This window comes from Callithrix jacchus, chromosome 21, assembly GCF_049354715.1.
Source record: "Callithrix jacchus isolate 240 chromosome 21, calJac240_pri, whole genome shotgun sequence".
Lineage (NCBI taxonomy): Eukaryota > Metazoa > Chordata > Mammalia > Primates > Cebidae > Callithrix > Callithrix jacchus.
The window spans coordinates 47,192,986-47,204,994 of record NC_133522.1 but is presented as its reverse complement, the minus strand read 5'-3'; the positions used below and the strand labels follow the sequence as shown (position 1 = coordinate 47,204,994).

The 12,009-nt window shown below is 54.0% G+C and overlaps 1 protein-coding gene across 3 annotated transcripts in view; it reads right to left on the bottom strand.

The window, feature by feature from the left end:
- Positions 1-12,009, bottom strand: part of MX2 (MX dynamin like GTPase 2) — a 68,155-nt gene that overhangs the window by 38,463 nt on the left and 17,683 nt on the right. The window contains exon 1 of one of the 3 annotated variants that reach the window (XM_078358584.1): positions 10,693-10,728. The exons of 1 other annotated variant lie outside the window; for it this stretch is intronic. The gene's annotated coding sequence lies outside the window, so the exon portion shown is untranslated. Of the gene's footprint in view, positions 1-2,071; positions 2,211-10,692; positions 10,729-12,009 lie in introns of those variants that run through there. One more of the 3 variants, XM_035283251.3, reaches the window with a different exon arrangement.

Here is a 12,009-nt window from a genome sequence, read left to right as displayed (position 1 = left end):
TCTGGAAGGAATCATTTCAGGTCCTCCTAACAAATGCCAGGGCAGTCAAGATCCAAAGCGTTGACCCAAGTACTCATGAGTTGGTAGAAACAGGGAACAAACCCTCAAGCAAAGCGTCAGCTCCCACAAATGCCCTCAAACCAAGACTAACTACAAAGCCTCCAGATGCAAAAACCAAGAGCTATGGACCAAGCAGATGGCTTCGGGAGTGGACAGCTTCCACTCGAGATGATGAGAGCAGACAGCAATTGAACTTACTGTGACTTCCACTACAGTGAATTTCTTTGTATTTTTAAGCATTATACTCGTGGCTATTCTCTTTTTTTCAGGATCAGATCTCAATCCTGCAACCATGTTCTATGAATTTGCTTTTGTCTTCTTCCTCCCTCCTGCAGACCAAAACACATTTTCTCCCAACTCACCCTAATGACTCAGCCCATTTGGAAGTCTAGCCTCTTGCTGGATTTGCCACCCATTTCCAGCCCCAGGAACCACACAAATCATGAGCACTCCCTTACTGAATTCCAGGCCATATGTTTTCCAACACATAATTACCTTAAGATCCACAGAGTAAGTATTCTTATGCCCAGACACACACAGGCTGCCAAAATCACTCTTACCATAAAACACAACCAGCAGGGCCGGGGGCCTGAGGGGAACAAACCTGCCTCCTATATGAGCACCCTGATGCTCTTCGCATCCCTTCAGACCTGCTCTCAGTTTCACTAAAGGGAATATTACCCCATACTTAAATTTCTCATGAACAGTCATGATTGTGGCTTCCAGCTCTTCTCTACTCACATAATACCATTATACAAACATGAACCATTTGCAAGAGAAACAAACATGAAGAAAAATGCATGTGCACGAAGGCAAGATTGTTAGGCTCCCACAAAAGCGGTCATCGCTGTCTGTTGCAACAGAGCTCATGAGAAACTTTACCAACACCCCCATGCTGCCCCATGCCAACAGTCCCATGTGAGTGCTCTTTTCCTTCCACGGTGCCGATGAACCTCCATGCTGGCCTGAGGACCATCACCGTACTTTGGGGGCTCCTAGCGATACAATAGCAGGATTTAGATCCTCTCCTGTCCCATTTCCTCTGCTCTTCACAGCTTTCACAGAGGTAGCTTTGCTGGAAGTTAGATCCACAGTTCCAACAATGAACTTGAGAGTCTCTGACCTTGGTTGGTGGTTCCTGACTTAGGGCTATCACAGGCTTCTTCCTTGCTCTGGCTGGAATGACATGGCCCAGGAAAAGAACCTCTATCCCCCTGCCATGGTGGGATGGACGGCCACCCAGCTTTGGCCACGCGAGTTGGCGCCCCAGCTCTGGAGAACACTTCTGCTTTTTTACCTTTACCGAGTCTAGCGAGGCAATCCCCGAATACGAACATTGGCTTTCCAAATTCGAGAGCAGAGCTTGGGATCTTTTCTGGCTAAAGGCCAGCAGAGGGGTCGCAGGCTCCCTGGAAGTTCCCAGAAGTGCTGATGGGACTCTCCCTGCTTGCTGCACAGCCAAGGGGCGGGAGGTGGGGGAGTCGGGGAGGGGTGGTTGGTGTGGGGGGAGGTACATGCTGTTGTGGAGAGAAGCGTGACTGGTTGGAAGGCTCCGTGCTGGGAGCGGCATCATGCCCCATGCAGGGTGGCCCTGCTTTCTACTGAACACTGCTGGGAGCCAGCACCTGCAGGGAAGGCCCTTGGGGTGCCGCAGCCCCAGAGCAGCACCCCACCTCTCAGGAAGACCCGTTTTTCAGAAACTCTGAGGACAGCACAGCACTCCCACCTGCTGGCCCAGCGGCTCTCAGCAGCTTTCCTCCCTTGGACAGAGACTGCTTACTCTGCCGGGCTCAAAAACCTGCCCTGCCCAGCCTCATCCCCAGATGTCACCCCTGTGCTGACCTGGACTCCCCTCTCTGCAGTGGAGTCTTCACTTGGACCCTCTGTCTCAACCTTTCCCAATGAGCTCCCGCCCAGTCTTATATCCTCCCATTGCAGCCTCAGGTGGGCGAATCTTCCAGCAGAGCCAGCGGCTCCTGGGCTCACAGCCCCACCCGGGGCCGCCACTCACTTGGAGGAAAGATCAGGGATGTGTCAACAGCCCCGTGGCCGCTCAGCCTTCAGCTCCTGTCCTTGAGCCTCGGTCCCAGAGGTCCAGCTCCACAGGCCTTCTACACCCTACTCCTCCCATCGGGGCTGAAAGCACTTCCTGTTTTCAGAATAGCACTGGGTTCATAAAAAGTTATCTGATGTTCAGTCCATTAAAGGAGAAGGGCTGGGCAAAAATTTTATGGGATCACTGAGAGGTGAGTTCCTCTACAGTTGGCACGAACAGCTCCGCTTGGCCGGGACCCAGCACCCCCGTGGGCCTGGTGGCAGAGGTCTCAGGCGGCCTCATTCCACCGGTGTCTGGGAGGGAGCCTGGGGCTATGAACCCCCAGCCACTACATCCTTCAGAGGCTGAGAGTTAGAGCCAGATACCCTTGGTGACAAAGCCAGGGGTCCAGGAACAAAGCCGAGTGCTGATGGGAGGTGGTAGCTCAGCCTCGACATCCTCCCCTCCATGGCAGAGAGAACAAGGGAAAGGAGCGTCCTTTTGTGAAGCCCAGTATTCTTCCTTTCACGTTCTTTTTTAAACATATGTAAGACAGTCTCCACCCTCACCCTCATTTTCAGGAAGGGTGGGCCTTGCTAAGCACACCACCAGTTGATTGTGCAAGTGTGGGAGGACAGGAGCTGCACACAGACTGCTCTACAGAGCAAAGGGGTGAGAGCTGCAGGGCAGAGGCGGGAGTGAGCGGAGGGCTGACATGTAGGGGATAAGAGGCCCCTCAGGCCCCCTCCCCATTGCAGTTTAGGGAGGATTTCCAGACACAGGCCTGTTGAGTAAGGAGTGCAGGGTTTGGGTTGTATGGTGTGTGCCTGGTGAACCATCTATCTCCCTACACAATCTTCAGAAATGGCTACAGCGCCTGTGCATGAGTCGACTGTCTCGGGAGCCTGCGGGCTGGCTGTGTGCCCCTGGAGGCTGATGGAGACCACACGGAAGAGCCGGGTGACACATGGACGGGGGGACTCACGCTGTGCACACAGGCAGGAGGGAATGGAAGTGGTGGGCTCAGGAGGCTTGGGGACGCAGGCCTCTGCTTTCAGCAGTCACTGCACTGCACTGTGGTTTCTTCTCCAGGGCTCTGACCCCACCTGGGAGATTCTGGAGCCCTGTGCAAATGCAGAGCACGAGAGCCGTGGACCTTAACTTGAAGAGAAAGTGCAGGTCTTGAGGGAGAGGAACTGAATAACCAAGAAGACAGCTGGTGAGAGAAGAGGAGAAAGGAGAAGCCGAGGCAGCTGTCAGGGTGCAGGGAACACTGAAGTTAAGAGTTCAGACAAAGATGAGGAAAAAAGTGAGGCCAGAACCCAGGACAGAGCGGCCGCGAGCCAGGCTGGGGGTGATGGGTCGGGAAGGACAGCAAGGCCTTGACCAGATGCCGGGGACCCGGAAAGGAGGTGAGGCCGGCTGAGCAGGATGGCCAGCTCTTCGTGTGACGAATGACTCTGTACTGCTGAGCTGCACAATTTGGAGTTGTTGCCAACTTCAAGGCAGCTGGTAAACCAGGGACTGCCAAATCTTTTCAAGGGGCGAACAGGCCAGGAGTCTGAAGATTAAGGAGGATGCATTCAGGATAAATCGAAAATCAGTAAGAAAATAGGAGGGGATCCTTTCTTCTCAGAGGATGAAGCTTGTCCAGTTCCTCCCTCTGATCGAGAAACGAAAAGGGACCCGGTTTATTGCAGCCCCCACACTAGCAGGCTGCGCTGCACCGTCCACGTGTAGCTGGTGGTGGGTTCTGCATGAGACACTCTCCTACGACATTTCCATCTGATTCTGGTTCCCCGGTGGAATCATTCCCTGCAAAACAGCCACTTAACCTGCTCCTGCCTGCCTCCCAGTATTGTCAACAGAAAGTATGACCCTCCGGAAAAGGTATCTGCCTTTTTTTGTTGTTAATTGCACTCAAGAATATATCCATGAATTTATTTAATCTCCTTAACATAAAGAAATTGTATTAAGATTGTATTAATCTCGTTAATATGCATTCACAACAGATTACCTTGCAGAAGCCCCAGCTGGTCAAATCTGCTCTCCTGGTGAATCCAGGAGCTCCCTCTTGTTCAAGAGTGAGAGAGACAACTGTCCTATCCTCCCTTAGCCTTGGCCATGGGAGGCTGAGCACCAAATGCTATGGTCAATCACAGTGGCCCTTAGCTATCACATGACATCATGGTCCCTCTCACATGTGCCTGTGAGGCAAGCAGGGTGACCGATCCTGAAGCAGAGTGAGGGTGTGTGTGTGAGGGGTGAGCAGGGTAAGTGATTCTGAAGCAGAGTGAGGGTGTGCGTGAGAGGTGAGCAGGGGTGAGTGATCCTGAAGCAGAGTGAGGGTGTGCGTGTGAGGGGTGAGCAGGGGTGACTGATCCTGAAGCAGAGTGAGGGTGTGCGTGTGAGGGGTGAGCAGGGGTGACTGATCCTGAAGCAGAGTGAGGGTGTGTGTGTGTGTGAGGTGAGTGGGGTGACTGATCCTGAAGCAGAGTGAGGGTGTGCGTGTGTGAGGTGAGTGGGGTGAGTGATCCTGAAGCAGAGTGAAGGTGTGCGTGTGAGGGGTGAGCAGGGGTGACTGATCCTGAAGCAGAGTGAGGGTGTGCGTGTGAGGGGTGAGCAGGGGTGAGTGATCCTGAAGCAGAGTGAGGGTGTGCGTGTGAGGGGTGAGCAGGGGTGAGTGATCCTGAAGCAGAGTGAGGGTGTGCGTGTGAGGTGAGTGGGGTGAGTGATCCTGAAGCAGAGTGAGGGTGTGTCTCTGTGAGGTGAGTGGGGTGAGTGATCCTGAAGCAGAGTGAGGGTGTGCGTGTGAGAGGTGAGCAGGGGTGAGTGATCCTGAAGCAGAGTGAGGGTGTGCGTGTGAGAGGTGAGCAGGGGTGAGTGATCCTGAAGCAGAGTGAGGGTGTGTGTGTGAGGGGTGAGTGGGGTGAGTGATCCTGAAGCAGAGTGAGGGTGTGCGTGTGAGGGGTGAGCAGGGGTGAGTGATCCTGAAGCGGAGTGAGGGTGTGCGTGTGAGAGGTGAGTGGGGTGAGTGATCCTGAAGCAGAGTGAGGGTGTGTGTGAGGGGTGAGCAGGGGTGAGTGATCCTGAAGCAGAGTGAGGGTGTGCGTGTGAGGGGTGAGTGGGGTGAGTGATCCTGAAGCAGAGTGAGGGTGTGCGTGTGAGGGGTGAGCAGGGGTGAGTGATCCTGAAGCAGAGTGAGGGTGTGCGTGTGAGGGGTGAGCAGGGGTGAGTGATCCTGAAGCAGAGTGAGGGTGTGCGTGTGAGGGGTGAGCAGGGGTGAGTGATCCTGAAGCAGAGTGAGGGTGTGCGTGTGAGGGGTGAGCAGGGGTGAGTGATCCTGAAGCAGAGTGAGGGTGTGCGTGTGAGGGGTGAGCAGGTGTGAGTGATCCTGAAGCAGAGTGAGGGTGTGTGTGAGGGGTGAGCAGGGGTGAGTGATCCTGAAGCAGAGTGAGGGTGTGCGTGTGAGAGGTGAGTGGGGTGAGTGATCCTGAAGCAGAGTGAGGGTGTGTGTGAGGTGAGTGGGGTGAGTGATCCTGAAGCAGAGTGAGGGTGTGCGTGTGAGGTGAGTGGGGTGAGTGATCCTGAAGCAGAGTGAGGGTGTGCGTGTGAGGTGAGTGGGGTGAGTGATCCTGAAGCAGAGTGAGGGTGTGTGTGAGGTGAGTGGGGTGAGTGATCCTGAAGCAGAGTGAGGGTGTGCGTGTGAGGTGAGTGGGGTGAGTGATCCTGAAGCAGAGTGAGGGTGTGCGTGTGAGGTGAGTGGGGTGAGTGATCCTGAAGCAGAGTGAGGGTGTGCGTGTGAGGGGTGAGTGGGGTGAGTGATCCTGAAGCAGAGTGAGGGTGTGCGTGTGAAGTGAGTGGGGTGAGTGATCCTGAAGCAGAGTGAGGGTGCGTGTGAGGTGAGTGGGGTGAGTGATCCTGAAGCAGAGTGAGGGTGTGCGTGTGAGGTGAGTGCGGTGAGTGATCCTGAAGCAGAGTGAGGGTGTGTGTCTGAGGGGTGAGTGGGGTGAGTGATCCTGAAGCAGAGTGAGGGTGTGTGTGTGAGAGGTGAGCAGGGGTGACTAAGACAAGCCCCAGCTGTGTGAGGAGTAGGGAGTGGGCTTCTGCGTGTCTTCATCCAAATGTCTCTTTTTGGGGAACACTTTTGCACTGCTGGTGAGAGTGTAAATTAGTCACTTATGCAGAAAGCTGTGTGGTGATTCCTCAAAGAACTTAAACAGAATTATCATTGACCCAGTGTTATATGCCCAAAATAATAGAAATCGTTCTACCATAAAGACACACACGTGTCAATGTTCATGGCAGCACCATTCACGAGAGCAAAGACATGGAATCCACCTAAATGGCCATCAGTGGTAGGCTGGAATAAAAAATGTGGTCCATATACACCATGGAATACTATGCAACCGTAAAAAAGAATGAGATCATGTCCTTTGCAGGAACGTGGATGGAGCTGGAGGCCGTGATCCTCAGCAAACTAACCTGGTAACAGAAAACCAAACCCCACATGTTCGCCATCATTAGTGGGAGCTAAACATTAAATACACATGGACACAAAGAAGAGAACAGTAGACACCTGGGCTGCTTGAAGGTAGAGGGTGGAAGGAGGGAGAGGAGCAAAAACCTCCCCATTGGGTACTGCGCTTATTACCTGAGTGCTGAATAATGTGCACACCAGACTCCCACGGCACAATCTGTCCGTGTAACAAGCCTGCACATGTACCCCTGAACTTCAAATAGACGTTAAACAGAGCGACCAACCAACAAACACACTATCCTTTTTCTGAGGACACCAGTCATGCTGGACTAGAGCTCAGCCTTCTGCAGAATGGTTAATCACACCCACAGAGACCCTGCTTCCAAGTAAGGTCACACTCATAGGTCCTGAGGTCAGGATGTGAACATGACATTTGGGGAGTGGGATGGCTGGTACAGAGTGTCAGCTTGACTGGGCTGAGGGATGCGAAGCACTGATCCTGGGTGTGTCTGTGAGGGTGCTGCCAAGGGAGATGAACGTCTGAGTCAGGGCTGGGGAGGTGGACCCGCCCTTAATCTGGGTAGCACCATCTAACCAGCTGCCAGCACAGCTAGGATATAAAGCAGGCAGGATAATGTGAAAAGAGAGGCTGGCCTAGCCTCCCAGCCTACATCTGTCTCCTATGCTAGATGCTTCCTGCCCTCGAACATCAGACTCCAAGGTTTTCCAGTTTTGGGACTCAGACGGGCTCTCCTTGCTCATCAGCCTGGAGATGGCTTCTTGTGGGACCTTGTGATTCTTTAAGTTAATACTTAACCAACTTCCCTTTACACACACACACACACACACGCACACATACACATGCACAGACACCTACACACACCTATACACACATACACACATGCACACATTCACACATACATGCACACACATACACATAGATGCACACAAACATATACACACACACACATACACATGCACAGACACCTACACACACCTATACACGCATACACACATGCACACATTCACACATACATGCACACACACATACACATAGATGCACACAAACATATACACACCTACACACATACACCTACACATACACACACATGCACACATACACCTACACACCCACGCACACATACACACCCCCCCACACACACATTCCATTAGTTCTAGCCCTCTAGAGAACCCTAATAGGGGGTCTAGTTCAATCCATAACGTGGGTAGTGACTGAAGGAAGCACAGAAGAAAATGAGCCCGAGGCCCAGCCTCTGGCAGAGCTGCCCCGACCCCACTGTCCCCGTCCACGTTTGCGGAGCCAGTGCCTCCGCAATGCCTGGGATGCACTTAGCCCATCTTCCACCAGGGTCTGCAGGGGCCCTAGGAGGATGGTGGAAAGGGCAGCCTGGCCACTATACTGATCTCTATTGAGGGGTGGGAAAAACTCTAAAACTACAAAGGCAAGGCCATTTCCCTATGGAGCGCTTTGCAAAGAGAAACCTCTCTCTCTAGGTCCATCACTGGGGAGGAAGGCCCTGGGGGGTGAAGGCCCAGGAAGCTGGCGGTTAACGCATCCAGGCAGCGCTGAGGTGAGGGGGTCCAGGCAGAGGTGGTCAGAAGTCATGGTGGATTCACGACTGACACTCCCTGACACCCCTAACAAGGGCAGCAGCCTTTGGCTCCAGGATGCTTTGGGGTCCATCTCCCCAAATTCTCAAGGGAGCCTGTCCTGCAGATGAGGAAACCGGGCCATGGGGAGATGCTGGGGGCCTCGTGGGGGCCCCAGCCTGGGGCTGGGAATCGGGTCTCGAGTGCTCTCTCTGAGCAGCACCTGACACTGCATCCCAGACAGCTGAGAGTTGAAGACAAGCGCATACATTCCCTGCTGAGTTTGGAAGCTGGACTGAGACTGCCAGGATCGTGTAAGCACCATCACTGGGAAAGATGGAAAGGGCTGTGCCAGATGTGGTGGAGCCTGCTGAAGCCTAACAAGCTGTGTCCTCCACATGGGCACAGCCACTATTGCTGGTATACAACCAGTCCAAGAGCTCTGCATGGTCCTGGGCACTGGGGGCCGCTCTGCTGTGCCCCTCTGCTCCAGCTCCAGCTTCACTCACACAGTGCACGGTCCTGGGCACTGGGGGCCGCTCTGCTGTGCCCCTCTGCTCCAGCCCCAGCTTCACTCACACAGTGCACGGTCCTGGGCACTGGGGGCCGCTCTGCTGTGCCCCTCTGCTCCAGCCCCAGCTTCACTCACACAGTGCAGGGTCCTGGGCACTGAGGGCCACTCTGCTGTGCCCCTCTGCTCCAGCCCCAGCTTCACTCACACAGTGCACGGTCCTGGGCACTGGGGGCTGCTCTGCTGTGCCCCTCTGCTCCAGCCCCAGCTTCACTCACAGTGCACGGTCCTGGGCACTGGGGGCCGCTCTGCTGTGCCCCTCTGCTCCAGCCCCAGCTTCACTCACACAGTGCAGGGTCCTGGGCACTGAGGGCCACTCTGCTGTGCCCCTCTGCTCCAGCCCCAGCTTCACTCACACAGTGCACGGTCCTGGGCACTGGGGGCCGCTCTGCTGTGCCCCTCTGCTCCAGCCCCAGCTTCACTCACACAGTGCAGGGTCCTGGGCACTGGGGGCCGCTCTGCTGTGCCCCTCTGTTCCAGCCCCAGCTTCACTCACACAATGCATGGTCTTGGCTGCCCAAGCGCAGGCACTGAACGCGACCTTACCTCCCAGGGCTCACCTCCTTTTCAGGACCACTTGTTTTTCACCCACTCAAAGATATTTATTGAGCACTAAGTCCTTGGGACACATACTGAGGCAAGCAGACAGATCCTTGTGGGGGCTTGCATTCTAGGGCAGGGGCCAAACCCGAATAAAGCTCACATACATCCTGGCCGTGGGTGGAGGCTCACACCTATAATCCCAGCGCTATGGGAGGCAGAGGCAGGAGGATCACTGGAGCCCAGAGGTTTAAGACTGAAGTGAGCTATGACGGTACCACTGCTCTCAGCCTGGGAAAAAGAGCAGGAAGACTCTGTCTCAAAAAAGAAAACGATGACAACAGAAGAAAAGAAGACTGCACGTGGGAAGGGAGTCAAAAGTGCTTCGGGGGTGGGTGGGGGTGGGAGGTAGGGCAGAGTGAAAGGGAAGAGGTGTGAGGACAGAGAGCTCGTTGTAAACTGCTAGAGACAAAATTCTAAACACAAAACAAGAAAAAACAGTGTTTAAAAGGTGTCAACAGAGCCAAGCAGATGGCTCACGCCTGTAATCCCAAGGCTTTGGGTGCTTTTTTTCTACAGAAAAAATTGAAGCAGGTGTGGTGGTACACACCTGTAGTCCCAGCTACTCGGGAGGCTAAGGTGGGAGGATCCCTTGAGCCTGAGAGTTTGAGACTGCAGTGAGCCATGATCACGCCACTGCACTCCAGCCTGGGGAACAGAACGAAAACTTGTCTCAAAAAAAAAAAAAAAAAAGGCGTCATCGATACCACCATGTCTCCTTTCTGGTCTGCATCAATTATTAAATGAATTTCAGCCCCCAGAGTATGGGTGATCCAGGGTGCAGTGGGCTAGAGTGCTGGAGTTGGCCCTTACTGCTGGGAACTGGCCACAGTGGGGCAATCACACCATGAGAACAGAGAATCCGCAAATGCTGGAAATCAGGCACCACCCCCTGCCCTGCCCCTCCCTGCCCCATGACAGCCAACTTCCCAGCATATCACCATCACCAAAGTCATGTCAGAGCATCACAAATACCACAAGAGAAGGAATACCTGAAGCTCCTTAACCCGCAGACTTTGTAGGACACTGAGCAAAGCTGTCCTAAAACCACCACCTTTGGCCAGATCAGGATAGAGGCCACCCTGCCCCCAGGGCCAGCCACTTCCCCTCCAGAGCCTCTCTCTGTGCACAGGGCTGCTGTGGACTGAAGCCAGCATGGGCCCTTTCTGCGTCTCACACCAGAGGCAGCGTCAGAATCTTATCTTGACTGCTCCTGCCTCCCAGCACAAGCCACGTTCACCTGGCTGATGTCATGTCACTCAGGAAAGGTTTTAAAGGTGCATCTGCCATGCATTAAACACAAAGCAGCCCTCCCTGCACTGGCCCCGCTCTTACCGCTGCAGGCTCACGACAGAGACCCGGCAAATCATCTCTTCCCTTTCCTCTGCCTCATTTTTATGTGGCATGTGAACCACTCCCTCCCCTGCTCCGTCACAGACTAACAGGGAGAGAAATGAAACTACTTGATCTGGCCACGGAAATGAAACTGAATTTTCAATGTGTGCTCTCCAGATGACTCAGACCGTGGTTCTCATACTCGAGCTCCATCCAAATCCTGGGAGAGCTGTGGAGAGGGGTGGCTGCCCCCGGCTCCCCCGTCACCCTGAGAGTCTGATCCACCAGGTCTGGATGGGGCCTGAGAATCAGCATTGCTAACAGATTCTGGGGGAGGCTGGCATCGGGGCAGCTCAGAGTGGCTCCATCACTGGAAGGCTCTGCCGTAGCAGCGACCAGTGACCAGTACTACCTGTGTGCTCTGAAATGTGAGTACTGCGATCAAGGAACTGGACTTCGAACTCCATGTGATTTGAATGAATCCCTGTGTGTGGCTCACATGTAGGACCTCACTGAGGCAGTGCCATTACAGCCAGAGGACGTGGTCTCAGGTGCATGATCTGAATGGGCTGAGCTGTCCTTTAGCTTCATGCCTGAGCCACACCTAACAAATGTCACCTCTCTCCTCGTTAGGTGTGGAAAACTCAAAGAAGGGGGGTCCACAGCTTTCTGCAAGCTCCCGTGCTAGAGATCCCTGGCTCATAAACAAGATGGCTTTCTTGCCATTGGTGATAAGGAGGCCCCAGGACAAACACAGGCTCCGGACCTAGGCCCCAGCTGGCTGCACGTCCTCAGCTACTTCACCTGTAAAAGTGAAAGTGCACAACCGCATGGTCCCTAAGGCTTCCTGCTCTGTGACCAAAGTCAAGGATGGCCAGGCACTGCCACCACCAGAGCCAAGAGGTCTGGGAACCTCCAGGAGGGGCCCTCCAGACCCCGGGGAGGGGGCCAAGCCCCTCCAGGATGCTGGGAGGGAGGAAGCAGGCTCTCAGCTCTCCTTTCTACCCACGATCATCTCCCAAGCAAAAATCAACACTACACATTTTAAAAAATAATCCTGAGCACCTCTTTGCTAATTCATTGTAGTGACGTCCCTTGAGGGCTTAGCTTTAAAGAACATGTGTAGAGACTCAAAAATGGTTTTCAAAACCTTGGCATTAGCAATACTGATACCGTCAGGGTCACCTGTCCCCAAACCAGTTTTCCTGCTGAGAGCCCAGGACAGAGGCTGAGAAGTGAGGGGAGGAATTTCAATATCAGACTTGGCAGGGTGATATGGCATTTGGTTTCTCTAGGAATGTCTTTCACAACAGGGCC